Source organism: Carcharhinus amblyrhynchos, chromosome 8 (assembly GCF_965287045.1).
Source record: "Carcharhinus amblyrhynchos chromosome 8, sCarAmb.v2.hapA, whole genome shotgun sequence".
NCBI classification, from domain to species: domain Eukaryota; kingdom Metazoa; phylum Chordata; class Chondrichthyes; order Carcharhiniformes; family Carcharhinidae; genus Carcharhinus; species Carcharhinus amblyrhynchos.
This window is the reverse complement of record NC_137331.1, coordinates 32,341,205-32,356,143: the sequence shown is the minus strand read 5'-3', so window position 1 is coordinate 32,356,143 and position 14,939 is coordinate 32,341,205.

Genomic DNA, 14,939 nt, shown 5'->3' with positions numbered 1-14,939 from the left:
CAATATACCCATGAGAACAAGAATCCACTCTTGGGATAGTCAATTTTATTCATGGGCCTACTGGCAAATCATTGGATTTCCATTCACCATGGTGATAATTAATAAGAATAAAAGATAAACTCATGTTCAAGGTTAACTATGCCCTAGACAGGGAGCCAGTTTACCAAGAGGAGAACTCACTGGCCTTAAAGGTCAGAGTGGCTCATAAGGAAGAGTTACATGAGTTGGCTAGCAAATGGCATATTATTTTTATACTCACAGAGGACTTGATATTTTGTTATGAGGTTTATATGGTTATTATAGTTTGAGACTATGGCTGGAATTTTCCAGCCATTTACACTGGTGGGATCTTCCAGTCCCATTGATGGCGCACCCTCAGTTTGGGTTTCTAGGCAGGGAGGGGTACATTCAATGGGAAACCTGTCAGAAGATCCTGCTGCTGGCCAAAGACAGACTGCCTTAGCAGCTGTGAAATACCTAGCAGATTGCTTGGAAAACCCTGCCCATAAGAGTTAAATTTGTGGAAGATACTTAGAGATGACTTGGGGTGGCACAGGGGCGACGTAGTAGTTAGCACTGCTGCCTCACAGTGCCAGGGACCCAGGCTCAATTCCCAGCTTGGGTCACTGTCTGTGTGGAGTTTGCATGTTCTCCCCATGTTTGCATTGGTTTCCTTCAGGTGTTCTGGTTTCCTCCCACAGCCCAAAGATGTAAAGGTTAGATTGATTGGTCATGCTAAATTGCCCCTTAGTGTCAGGGACATTCAGAGTGTAAACATGGGGTGTGATGGCAACAGAGCCTGGATGGGATTGTGAATCATAGAATCATAGAACTCTACAGTGCAGAAAGAGGCCCTTTGGCCCATCGAGTCTGCACTAAACACAATCCCAACCAGGCCCTACACCTCATATTCCTACATATTATACCCACTAATCCCTCTAACCTACGCATCCCTGGACACTAAGGGACAATTTCTTAGCGTGGCCTATCAACCTAACCCTGGAGGAACCCTGGACTGTTGGAGGAAACCGGAGTACCTGGAGGAAACCCATGCAGACACAAGGAGAATGTGCAAACTCCACACAGACAGTGACCCAAGCCGGGAATTGAACCCAGGTCCCTGGAGCTGTGAAGCAGCAGTGCTAACCACTGTGCTACGGTGCCGCCCTAAATTGTAGTTGGTGTGGACTTGATGGGCTGAATGGCTTCCTTCTGCACTGTAGGGATTCTATCATATTATGATTCTATGATGATCCCTTGAAGTTATTACTCATGAGGATTTGCGAAAGCATTGGAAGATGGGAGCAACTATGGATTATTCCTAAAAGATATGCAAATCTGTTGAGAGTGTGAGGTGTGATAAATAGAGAAGGAGAACATTCCTCTCTAGTCTAAAGTGTACGTCACCTGCAAAAAGAAAATCATGTTAAGTCATAGTGCTTTTAGTTATTTGGTACAAAAAAGGCTTAAAATTTTATTGCATTATTCTTACAATTGTTAACTGGAAGTTCAAATCTCTTCTAAAAGGTTATTGGTCTCTGCGGAGATTGTAACAATTCATTGAAGCCCATTTCAGTTATAACTATCACCCTTCACTTCACTTAAGTTGATCTTTATCTGCACCCTAGCCATGACTGTAACACTACATTCTGCATTCTCTCCTTTCCTTCTCCATGAATGGTATGCTTTGTATAGCGCGCAAGAAATAACACTTTTCACTGTGTGTTAATACATGTGAGAATAATAAATTAAATCAAATCAAATCAAAATCAAACTTACTGGTCATAAAATAAATCAGCTTTGCAATTTATATCTGGCCTCATCCTTCTATGCAGTTAAGCGCTCACCTAGAATTTTCACAGGGGTATTCCAAATCTGCTGCCTTCAGTAAAAGTGCTGAAGAAACAATCAAATGGGTAAATCTGTTGTTTACCCTGGTTCTCGCGGGATTCCACACTAATCCCTCCCCCAGGAGATCAAGAGAATTCCTGCAAAAATTCTTATCCTTGGTAACTAGCTCAGATCACAACAAGTTTCTATTGTTAGAAGCCCAAGTTGTGTTGTATGATTAGGTCCTGGACAGCACTGGGCTGCAGAGATTGCTTACAGGGATAACCTGTGCTACTAAACCTCAAAAGCTTTAAAGGCATATTTATTGCATTACACACAGACCCTATTCAACCCGGTGGGATATGTCAGTGTTAATGTTCCACATTAAACCCTTTCCTCTTTCCTCTAACCAAATCAGCTTATCGTTCTGTCCCCTTTTCCTTGATGCACTAGTCTAGTTTTGACTTCATAGAATCCCTACAGTGCAGAAAGAGGCCATTCAGCTCATTTAGCCTGCACTGATAACAATCCTACCCAGGCCCTTTCCCCGCAATCCCATATATTTACCTTTCTTATTTACCCTGACTCTAATGGGCAATTTAGCACAACCAATCAACCTAACCTGCACATCTTTGGACTGTGGGAGGAAACCGGAGGAAACACACAGACCCTAGGAGAACATGCAAACTCTACACAGTCACCCAAGGCCAGGATTGAACCCTGGTCCCTGGCACTGTGAGGCAGCATGCTAACCACTGTGCCACCATGCCACCCAATTGAATTTAAATTCCATCTACTGGTGTATAGAATAGAACCCTAGGTGTGTTTGGATTTGAACCCGTGTCCTAAGAGCCTTATCCTGGATCACTGGATTATTAGCCTAGCAACAATACCTTGCGTCTCCTTAAATGCCCCTAGGCTATTTATCTTAACCACTCCATATGAGAGCAAGATCTCACTCATGGAGGAAAGATGGTTCAGCTGTACGCCTTCTCCCAGTCTCTGTGTGGGTTTCCCCCAAGTGCTCCAGTTTCCTCTCACAGCCCAAAGATATGCAGGTTAGGTGGATTGGCCATGCTAAATTGCCCCTTAGTGTCAGGGAGACTAAATAGGGTAAATGCATGGGGTTATGGGAATAGGGCCTGGGTGGGATTGTGGTCAGTGCAGACTTGATGGGCCAAATGACCTCTTTCTGCACAGTAGGATTCTATGATCTCCCTTCTCCATGTCTACTCTATCCAGCAGCTTAATAATTATAAAGACCTTTGCAGTGTCACCCCACTTTTATCTTGACAATTTAATCTTGCACTCTGTCCATGGGTGAGTAGATTGTGATTAACCATTGCAACTGAGATCCCCCTATGGGACATTGGTTTGGGAGTTGTCCTACAGGAACTGACTCACAGCCAGAGTCAATGGTTGATAATGTACTAATAACTTAATTATTTAACTAGGTGTGTACATCACAAGTCTGACTAATTCAATGATTACAGACAGAGTAACCACAACCTAATCTGGCTAACCTTGGGCTCTATCCCAAACCAATATCAAAATTCAGCCTTCAAGATACATGGTAAACTCTCACTAGCATGTCTTTAATTCCAATTATAAAAAGGTTCAACCTTGTTCATAGAGTAAATGACTAGCTGGAGAATTTTTAAGGTAATTTAGATTCAGATTTCACAAGTCACCTTTCATTGTCTTCTTGTATGGAAACTTCTGAATTTTTAGCTCAAAATCCCCTTCGCTTCTGAAATCTTCTGAAGACATGATGTGGAGTTGTCGGCATTAAACTGGGGTGGGCACAGTAAGAAGTCTCACAAAACCAGGTTAAGTCTAACAGGTTTATTTGGAATCACAAGCTTTCAGAGTGCTGCTCCTTTGTCAGGTGAGTGGAGAGTTGGGTTCACAAACACGGCATATATAGACAGAGAACTCAATTGCAAGATAATGATTTGAATGCGAGTCTTTACAAGTAATCGAATCTTTATAGGTGCAGACAGTGCGAGTGGAGAGAGGGATAATCACAGGTTAAAGAGGCACGGATTTCTCAAGCCGGGACAGTTAGTAGGATTTTGGAAGCCCAGGCCAAATGGTGGGGGTTACAGATAGTGTGACTTGAATCCAAGATCCCAGTTGAGGCCACCCTCATGCGTGCAGAACTTGGCTATTAGTTTCTGCTCAATGATTTTGCATTGTCATGTGCCTTGAAGGCCGCCTTGGAGAATGCTTACCCGAAGCTCGGAGGCTTCTCTACCTGGAGATTGTCATGCCGTGTCTGCTCATATATTGTCGTAGCATCTGCATGGTCTTGCTGATGTATCATGCCTCAGGACATCCTTTCCTGCAATGTATGAGGTAATCTAAAGACATTCCGAAACTGGCTTTCCAGAAACCCTCTTTTTATAATCTTGGTGAATCAAATTCAACCGAAATATCTTTGATGTTCTTTGGTGTTTTTGCATCATATTATTGTCCACAAAGAAAATAACTCCTCTGACTTTCACTGAGCTGAAAACATATATTAGAAACATTTATATCCATCAGATTACCTTCTGCTTATATACATAGGTTTATGCTGTTCACAAAACCAAAGCAGATAAGTCCAGGCCCATGGTTGTCTAGACCTCATCACGGCGGGTTTACCAACGGCAGAGGTGACCCGCCTATGGCTGCCAGTGGGATCTTCCAGTCCTGCTGAAGTCAATGGCCACTTGCGTTGCTTGCTGGCCACACTGCCAGGGAACCCGCTGGGGGGGTGGCGGGGGGGGAGGGGGGGTAACCATTGGTGGACTGGAAAATCCGACCAGTGAGAAGGGCTGGAAGATTCACCCCTATAGGCTGGAAGGTTACAGCCGTTCACACTGGTGGGATTTTCCCATCCCGCTGCAGTGAACGGAGATTTGGCTGGGTGCCAAATGCTCTGACTTTACTGCAGCAGGTACATGGTGTGAATGGCCAGTAAGATCTCGCCCTTTGTGGACTAAATAGATATGCCCTGAAATGCTTACAAATCATGACTAAAGGAAACTCCTTTACTTTAATTATTTTGTTCATTCTTGATTTTTGAAAGTACATTTTCTTTATTCTCGGCATTACAATATTCTAAATAAATTGATTGGAAATAAATGGCTCTCTGTAACTTTTTCATTCTTAAATTTTTACTCCATTCTTAAAGTTACAAAGGAATGGGCTCCATCTCCTTGCTTGCTCCAAAAAACAAATTCAAATTGAATCCAATCATGGTCCCCAAACAAACAAACAAGATCCAGGCTGATTAGATTATGCGTTGCGCTCCATCTTGGGCTTGATCTGACGCTTTGGGTGGTATTTTCCGGCTGTGCTCACCCAAAAACTGGAAAATCCCATCTGAGGTGAACAGACCTTTGCATGGTCCACCACCACCACCCCGACATCCACCCCCCCCCGGACCCTCCCACCCTCCCCGCACCCCCACCCCACTGCCTCCCCCCGCTCGCTACAATTCCCGTGGCAGGAGGGATGGAAAACGTCCGCACTTCATCTTAGTCAAAAGGCGACTCAGCCTGTAACGTGGAGCTGATCCAATAATACCCCATTCTCGCCTTGGGGAAACATTCAACATGTAATCTGGAAAGGCAATTTGAACTATTACTTTAATTTGATGCTGTCGCTATCACTTTCAAAAATAGTAAGTATCAGTAAAATATACATAAAATTAAACTATTATTCTTGTGAGAATAGCAATGTTAATAATAATGAAACAACAGCTACTTGCATTTCCAAAGCCTTGACTTTCTCAGAACACTAAGGAAATTTGGCATGTCAGCTATGACTCTCACCAACTTTTACAGATACACCATAGAAAGCATTCTTTCTGGTTGTATCAAAGCTTGGTATGGCTCTTGCTCTGCCCAAGACCACAAAAAACTACAAAAGGTCATGAATGTAGTCCAGTCCATCATGCAAACCAGCTTCCCATCCACAGACTCTGTCTACATTTCCTGCTGTCTTGGCAAAGCAGCTAGCATAATTAAGGACCCCATGCACTCTGGACATTCTCTGTTTCACCTTCTTCTTCTTTCGGAAAAAAGATACAAAAGTCTGAGATCACGCACCAACTGACTCAAGAACAGCTTCTTCTCTGCTGCCATCAGACTTTTGAATGGGCCTAACTTGCACTTAGTTGATCTTTCTCTACACCCTAGCTATGACTGTCATACTACATTCTGCACTCTCTCGTTTCCTTCTCTATGAACAGTACTTTTCACTGTATACTAATACATGTGACAATAACAAATCAAATCAAAAGTAAAACACCTCACTAGAGTGTAGCAGATAACATTTGACACCAAGCTGTGGAATGGAATATCAAGGATAAGTAGTCAAACCAGTAAGTTTCTTAAGTTAGGGTAGACATGAAAGACTTGTTTCCTCTAGCTGAGGTTCAGTTATCAGCCAGCATTGACTTAAAATGAATGATAGAAGGATTAGAGGAGATATGACGGAAAACATTTTCTCCCAGAGGGTGGTGGGCGTCTCGAGTTGGTGGTTGAAGCTGAAATCTATGAAACATCCATGAGATTGAGAGTCACAACTAAAATAATTTCACTGCAAATCCAATAGCTTTATTGTCATAAGATTACAAAATTTTAAAAATGTGTAATTTTATGATTTGAATCATAGAATCCCTAGAGTACAGAAGGAGACTAGTTGGCCCATTGAGTCTGCACCAACAACAATCCCACCCAGGCCATATCCCCGTAATCCCATATATAATCCCCCTGACACTAAGGGGCAGTTTAGCATGGTCAATGAACCTAACCCGCACATCTTTGGACTATTGCTGGAAACCAGAGCACCCAGAGGAAACCCATGCAAACACGAGGAGAAAATGGGAGACTTCTTTTTTAAACAGTGCCCACAAATTCTAGATTCCTGGAATGACCTCTCAGCATCTACCCTATCAAGCCTCCTCAGGATCTTATGAATGATTTGATTTGATTTATTATTGTCACAAGTATTAAGATACAATGAAAAATATTGTTTCTTGTACACTATACAGACAAAACATACCATACATAGAGAATGAAAGGAGAGTTTGCAGAATGTAGTGTTACAGTCATAGCTAGGGTGTAGAGAAGGTTCAACTTAATGCAAGATAGGTCCATTCAAAAGTCTGATGGCAGCAGGGAAGAAGCTGTTCTTGATTCGGTTGGTATGTGACCTCAGACTTTTGTATCTTTTTCCCGATGGAAGAAGGTGGAAGAGAGAATGTCCGGGTGCGTGTGTCCTTAATTATACTGGCTGCTTTGCCGAGGCAACAGGAAGTGTAGACAGAGTCAATGGATGGGAGGCTGGTTTGCGTGATGGACTGGGCTGCATTCACAGCCCTTTGTAGTTTCTTGCAGTCTTAGGCAGAGAAGGAGCCATAACAAGCATATGAACATAGTTGGTCAGTCTAGGTTGACTACCGTTTGCTTTTATCCAATCTGATTAGGCCCAACCTGCTTCCAACAGGATTTCTATTGAGTATCTCATGTTCAATGACACTGTGTTCATGAGGGTTTTCAGCACTGATTTTATACATAATCGTTGCTGTATAGCAACTTCCCTTGTGCCTAATCCTTCAGAACAATGTCCACAGGTCTCGAGGTTGTGTGATCAGACTTTCACTGGACCATGGCCTGCTAGAATCGCTCCCTCGTGACCTTCCAGTACATAGTTGTTCAGCCACAGGATACCCGACCTTCTATCTGTTGTTGCTTCGAGGCCTTACTTGTTTTTGCAAGCAGTTGTGCAACCATTCGTGACTCATGAGCCATCTGTGTGTATCAAAGGTAAACACAATCACAACAAGCAATACATTTTTAACTCTGAACCTCAGGCATTCATTTGGACAAACTTAAACAGGAATACTCAAACAAATTCTTACAATCATCCCCCCCGACCCCCTCCCAACTTTTGTGATTACCCTTCATAACAAAAGAGATAAGGGGATATGGGGAGCAGGTAGGCAGGTGGTTTTTGAGACTAAGGAGAGATCATCCATGATCTAATTGAATGGTGGAGTAAACTTGAAGGGCTGAATTTGCCGATTTCTGCTCCTAATTCCTTTGTCCCTAAAAGGAACTATTCTGTTTCCAGGTTGTTTTTTTCAATTGTAGATGGAATTACTTTGAAAATGTTCATTTTGCCTCAGTAAACTTTGCCATTTCTGCAATATAATTTTTAAATTCGGAAGCAATCCCATCTTAAACTAATTATTTGCAAGCACATGTGAAGTTCCTTAATTTGTGTTGTTTGCAAATATAGGAGTGGCGCAGTGGCCCAGTGCTTAGCACTGCTGCATCACAGCTTTAGGGACACTGGTTCAATTCTGGCCTTGTCTGCATGGGTTTTCTCCGGGTGCTTCCTCCCATAGCCCAAAGATGTGGCGGCACAGTCACACAGTGGTTAGCACTGCTGCTTCACAGCTCCAGGGGCCTAGGTTTGATTCCGGGCTTGGGTCACTGTCGGTGTGGAGTTTGCACATTCCTCGTGTCTGCGTGGGTTTCCTCTGGGTGCTCCAGTTTCCTCCCACAATCCAAAGATATGTGGGTTAGGTTGATTGGCCATGCTAAATTAACCCTTAGTGTCCTGAATCGCATAGGTTAGAGGGATTAGTGGGTAAAATATGTAGGGATATAGGGGTAGGGCCTGGGTGGGATTGTGGTCGGTGCAGATTCGATGGGCCGAATGGCCTCTTTCTGTATTGTAGGGTTTCTATGATTTCTAGGTGCATGTAAGGCAGACTGGTCAAGCTAAACTGCCCTTTAGTGTCCCAAGATGCATTGGTTGGATGAATCAGCAATGGTAAACACGTAGGGTTCCCTGGAGGGGAGACGGCCAGGGTAAGATAATCTATCAGAGAGTTGGTGCAGAATTGATGGGCTGAATGGCCTCTTGTGCACTCTACGATTCAATGATAAGCAGAACATTAGAATTTGTCAGTATTTTAACTGTGCACTTACCTGTTTTCCTGCCTGACTGTGGGTTGCTGATAAACACATTGGAGGAATATTGCACAGTATTCTTTGTAAAGCTCCCAGCTCCACAGCCTTCTGCTAACCCTCAGCAACAGGGCCTCCAGAGGGAAGGAAAGAAAAGAAACTTTGTTCTAATAGTGTATGTTGATTGCCATCGTAATTACCTCAACCACATTCTATTTCAGCTGCTCACACAACTGTGTTCACATTGCAACTGAGAGATTAGAAATTGAGCCTTTTATTTTCAGTTTTGTCATCTAACTGGGCCAGATATTAAGTGATCATTAAATGCTCTGGGATAAAGGATTAAGATTCTATAGCTCAGGTTTATTGATGTGAGACACACTGTCAACTAAGATTTTGTTCATTTTTTTTCTGGAGAAGAAGAGAGATTCAAATTAGCTTCCAATTTACTTAACCCGAGGGAAAATTGACAACTATTACAGTTCAAATCTAATTTGCCTTTAAAATGTTACAGATTTCCTCCATCTATAACAAGCCTGTCCCCATTATTGGAGGGATAGAAAATGGATATCCTGCCTTACTTTGGAATGCTCTGTTTACCTTCATCATAAGCTCTTGATTGAGAAGTATTGGAACAATATTCTGTCAAACACAATGCGACTGACATTTATCTGAAGTGATGGAAAGTGTGGAGCATGCGGGAAACTTGACAAGATTGGGCATGCAGAAGTCCCATCGACTTTAACTCATAGTGGGCGATCTTACCCACTGTTCATGCCATGCTTCTGCTGCCGTAAGGGCGGAGGATTTGGTGGCCAGCCTAATCTCCGTTCCCTGTGGCAGGATGAGAAAATTCAGCCAGTGTGAACGATGATAAGGTTCCATCCATCGCCTTTCTCTTCCATTTTGGCTGGCCAAATTAGTAACAAAGACCACTAATTAAGCAGGAAATAATTAGAAAAGTCATGTATCAACTAACTAAAGAACAGCTTCTTCACTGCTGCCATCTGACTTTTGAATGGATCTACCTTGCATTAAGTTGACCTTTCTCTACACTCTAGCTAGGATTGTAACACTATACTCTGCACCCTCTCCTTTCCTTCTCTCCTACGTACTCTATGATGTGGAGTTGCTGGCGTTGGATTGGTGTAGGCATGGTAAGCAGTCTCACAACACAAGGTTAAAGTCCAACAGCTCCAACAGGTGCTACTGAATAAACTTGTTGGAATTTAACCTGGTGTTGTGACACTATTTCCTATGTACCCTATGAATGGTATGCTTTGCCTGTATAGAGCGCAAGAAACAATACTTTCCCCTCTATTTTAATACACGTGACAATAATAAATCAAATCAAATCAAAAGTGTGTAAATCAGCAACAGTAGGCAGTTTGGCAACAGTCGCCAGTAATCAAGAGGAAGGGTGCTGCAGATTGGAGCTTGGGGGGGGGAGCCTCATTAACAACTGTACTAAGAAAGGAAGAGGCTGTGATCCACAGATGGACCAAGGAGTGTTGCAATTTCAGAATTCCCTAAAGATTGATGAAGAAGGCATTTACCTTTCGGGACTTACAGCTCCTGCATCCGTTTAACGGTTGGGTTCCTTGAGCCCTGTGAGATACAGCTGGCAATGTTTCAATTTAAATCCAGGTCCCAATTGTGATGTCAAAGACTGATATAAAACATGTAAATATATTAATTTATGCAGATGTAAATATAACAGTGGATGCATCCATGTTTTTAAGATCTCTCCCACATCTCATGAGGGGATTAAAATAGAGTACGAGAGAATCCTTGCAATACAGAAGTAGGCCATTCAGCCCATCGAGCCTGCGCTGACACAATCCCACCCTATACTTGTAACCCCAAATATTTACCCTAGCTAATCTCCCTGAAACTAGGGTCAATTTAGCACAGCCAATCAACCTAACCCGCACGTCTTTGGACTGTGGGAAGAAACTGGAGCATCCGGAGGAAACTCACGCAGACACGGGGAGAATGTGCAACCTCCACACAGACAGTGACCCAAGACTGGAATTGAACGTGGGATCCCTGGCACAGTGAGGCAGCAATGCAAACCACTGTGCCACCGTGTCACCCCAAAGGAATATTTCCCGTTAGTACTGAGGCCATTAAACTTTCTAGGTCAGTGAGAATATGTGAATTGTCTTTCTGTGTTTTGACCTTTAAATAAAACATGTCAACATTATTGCTTTTATTCTCAGAATAGCAACCAGGATCTTTCTTCCATAGAGGAAAATTGTAATGTTATATGTCATGATTGTATTGTTAGGGTTATCTTTTGATCACAAGAGGTTGCAAATGAGAAATTCTTGCTTTTGTCATGAGATAGAATCATAGAATCCCTATAGTGTAGAAGGGGTCCATCTCGCCCATCGAGCTTGCATCAACAACTATCCCACCCAGGCCCTATTCCCATAACCCCAAGAATGTACCCTGTTAATCCCCCTGACATTGGGGAAGCACGATGGCACAGTGCTTAACACTGCTGCCTTCACAGCGCCAGGAACCCGGGTGCGATCCCTGGCTTGGGTCACTGTCTGTGTGGAGTCTGCACATTCTTACCGTATCTGTGTGGATTTCCTCCGAGTGCTCTGGTTTCCTCCCACAGTCCAAAGATGTGCAGGTCAGGTTGATAGGCTATGCTAAATTGCCTCTTAGTGTCAGGGAAAATACATGAGGTTACGGGCATAGGGCTTGGATTGGATTGATGTCAGTGAAGATGCAATGGGCCGAATGGCCTTTTTCTGCACTGTAGGAATTCTATGATTCTATGTGAAACTCATTTACTCTCAGCTGGATGTGAAAGATCCCATGGTGCCCTTCTGAAGAAGAGTAGCTGCGTTATGTCTGGTCAATGTTTATCTCTTAATCAATATCATCCAGACAGACCATCTAACCATTGCCACAAGGTGGGAGCTTGTTATGAGCAAATTGGCTGCAATATTTCTACATTACACCAGGAACTACATTTCAAAAATACATCACTGGCTGCAAAGAACTTTGTATCGTCGGGAGGCTGTGAAAGACGTGATAGAAATTAACCAATATTGAACTAATTCTGGAAAGTTTCTTTTGGTTTTTTACGACTCAGATTTATCTTATTGAAGTTCATACCACAATATGTTGTTCACCTCCCTGGTAAATATTTCCTTGTTTCCTTCAATCCATTTGAGTTTGTATATTTGAAGGTCATTGGGTGAGATTCTCTGGCCTCCCCACTGCACCCTTTCTTGGTGCTGGAAGGATCCTCAGCTTGTGGTAGGATCTTCTGTCAATGGGATTTCCTATTGATTCCATTGCACGCTGCTGGGAAATCCATGGCGGGGGTGTGCCATTGGCGGGACTGGAAGATCCCGCTGGTGTCAATGGATGGAAGGTTCTGGCTAATGTCTTTTTGGCACTGGGTTTGCTGCTGTTCACTTCATTTGTTTTCAAGATTAGTTTCTCGACAACAAAGTGTCACATCGATGCATCACCTCACTGGATCCCTTGGATGTTTCGAAGCAATTCACAACTAATGGTTTATCTCTAAATAAGTTATCATCAGCTAACACAAACACAGAATCCCTTCAGGAGGTGCCCATTCGGCCCATTGAGTCTACACCAACTCTCTGACAAAGGATCTGACCCACGACCTATCCCCTGTCCGATCTCTGTAATCCCACACACATGGCTCATCTGCCTAACCTACACACCTCAGGGCACTAAGAGGCAATTTAGCATGGCCAATCAACCTAACCTGCACATCTTTGGACTGTGGAAGGAAACCGGAACACCCGGAGGAAGCATGCAAACTCCACACAGATTGTCACCCAAGGCTGGAATTGTGGGCAGCACAGTGCTCACAGTGCCAGGGACCCGGCGTGGGTCACTGCCTGGGCGGAGACTGCACGTTCTCCCTGGGACATGATGTCCTCCCACATTCTGAAAGACGTGCTGGTTAGGTGCATTGGCCGTGCTAAATCATCTCTCAGTGTATCTGATCAGGTGCCAGACTATGGCAACTAGGGAATTTCATTGCAGTGTTAATGTAAGCCTATTTGTGGCTAACAAATAAACTTTAAGTTTGAACCAACATTCCTGGTGCTATGAGGTAGCAATGTTAACCACTATGCTTCCATGTCACCCTCAGCATCCAAATAGGATCCCACCAACATCAGCAGAAATGAAAGACTAGTTGATCCTTATTTTTTGTGGAGTTGGTGGTTGAGTCCCTCACATGATGAAAGGGCAGCACACCCTCCGAAAGCTCATGCTATCAAACAAACCATTAGGCCTTGAACCTGGTGTTGTGAGACTTCTTTACTGTGACCACCCCAGTCCAACGTTGGCATCTCCACATCATGGATACTTGGTGGCTGTGCCATTCATTAGAGCTGTCGGCCTCTGATCTGCTGCTTTTGGTGGCTGGGATATGTGTAACCAGGGTTCCTCATCCAGGGTAAGGTCCCCAGCTGTCCAGTCTACTGCCTGAGTGACACTTCTGTTAACATGTCTCCACTTAAAGAGGTGACACGGGGATCTCTTGGGTTCTCCACATAGTGGATGAGACTTAGTCACCTCCATTAAATGTCACCTACTACGCCCAGCCTTCTGGAGCAAACAATCTGCAGTTTCTGGGAAGGAGCAGATTTGAAAACAGAAAAGAAGTCCTGGAGGATTAAAGAATAAATTCAAATCTCCTGCACCAACCAAATCATTGAAGTGAATTTTTAGCATTGGTATTAGAGTTTAAAGTTTATTTATTAGTGTCACAAATAGGCTTACATTAACATTGCAATGAAGTTACTGTGAAAATCCCCTTGTCGTCACATTCTGGCACCTATTCGGGTGCACTGAGGGAGAATTTAGCATGGCCAATGCACCTAACCAGCGCATCCTTCAGACTGTGGGAGGAAACTGGAGCACCCGGAGGAAATCCTCACAGACATGGGGAGAATGTGCAAACTCCACACTGACAGTGACCCAAGCCAGAAATCAAACCCAGATCCCTGGCACTGTGAGGCAGCAGTGCTAACCACTGTGCCACCGTGCAGAGTAGGAAATTATAGTTTAATCAGGTGATGCCCACAAGCGTGTGAATTTTATTGAATTGATTGTTGTCACATGTACAGGGATACAATGAAAATGATTGCTTTTTTGTGCACATACCATTCATAGAGAAGGAAAAGGGAGGGTGCAGAATGTAGTGTTACAGCCATAGCTAGAGTGTAGAGAAAGATTAGCTTAATGTACAGTATATATACAGTATATATATCTCCCACTTTCTAAGCCTTTTAGCTTTGACAAAGGGCCATCTGGACTCGAAACATCAGCTCTTTTCTCTCCTCACAGATGCTGCCAGGCCTGCTGAGATTTTCCAACATTTTCTCTTTCGGTTTCAGCTTAATATAAAATAAATCCATTCAAAAATGGATGTTTTGAACACTTTTGCAGACTTGTAACTTGGAGATTAATGAATACCACGATGACTAGAAAGTTAATAACTTTGAAACATACAAGCATAAGAATAAAATGTCACCACATGATGCATTGTGTTGAAACGCTTTGGGCTGGAATTCTCCGCCTCGCCCAGGCTGGAGTTCTCCAGTCCCGCTGTAGTGACAGGAGATATGGCTAAGTGCTGAATTCCCTGTTCTTATTGGCAGCAGTAGTACAAGGCTGGAAGATTCCAGCCTATATGCATATACATTACTTCATACCATTTTCTCCATTATAATCGATGTACATTGTTCCCCCAAAGGACAAATGCATAAAATTGACATCACTGATTAGTTCGAATTAATTCAATTAATACATTTTCATGCAGACTTTTCAGGATTTTCCTCAGTTGATTTCTCTGCTGTCCGTGATCGTACTAATGAGCGATTATTAATTTTCATAACATGTTTACAAGATCACTAATTACTCAATCTAATTACTTCCACACATTAAAAACTTCAAATTGGCTTGACTGATGCCTCACCGAGCATTGTGAAATGTGTGCAGTATTTTCAGACATCCCCAAATGCCAGGGGTAATCACATTCAAGGTTATCAGATAACATGGACTGTGGCTGCTGCAGGGTACAGCAGTGCTTTAATATACATAATCATATTGTTGATTATTCAGTATTTT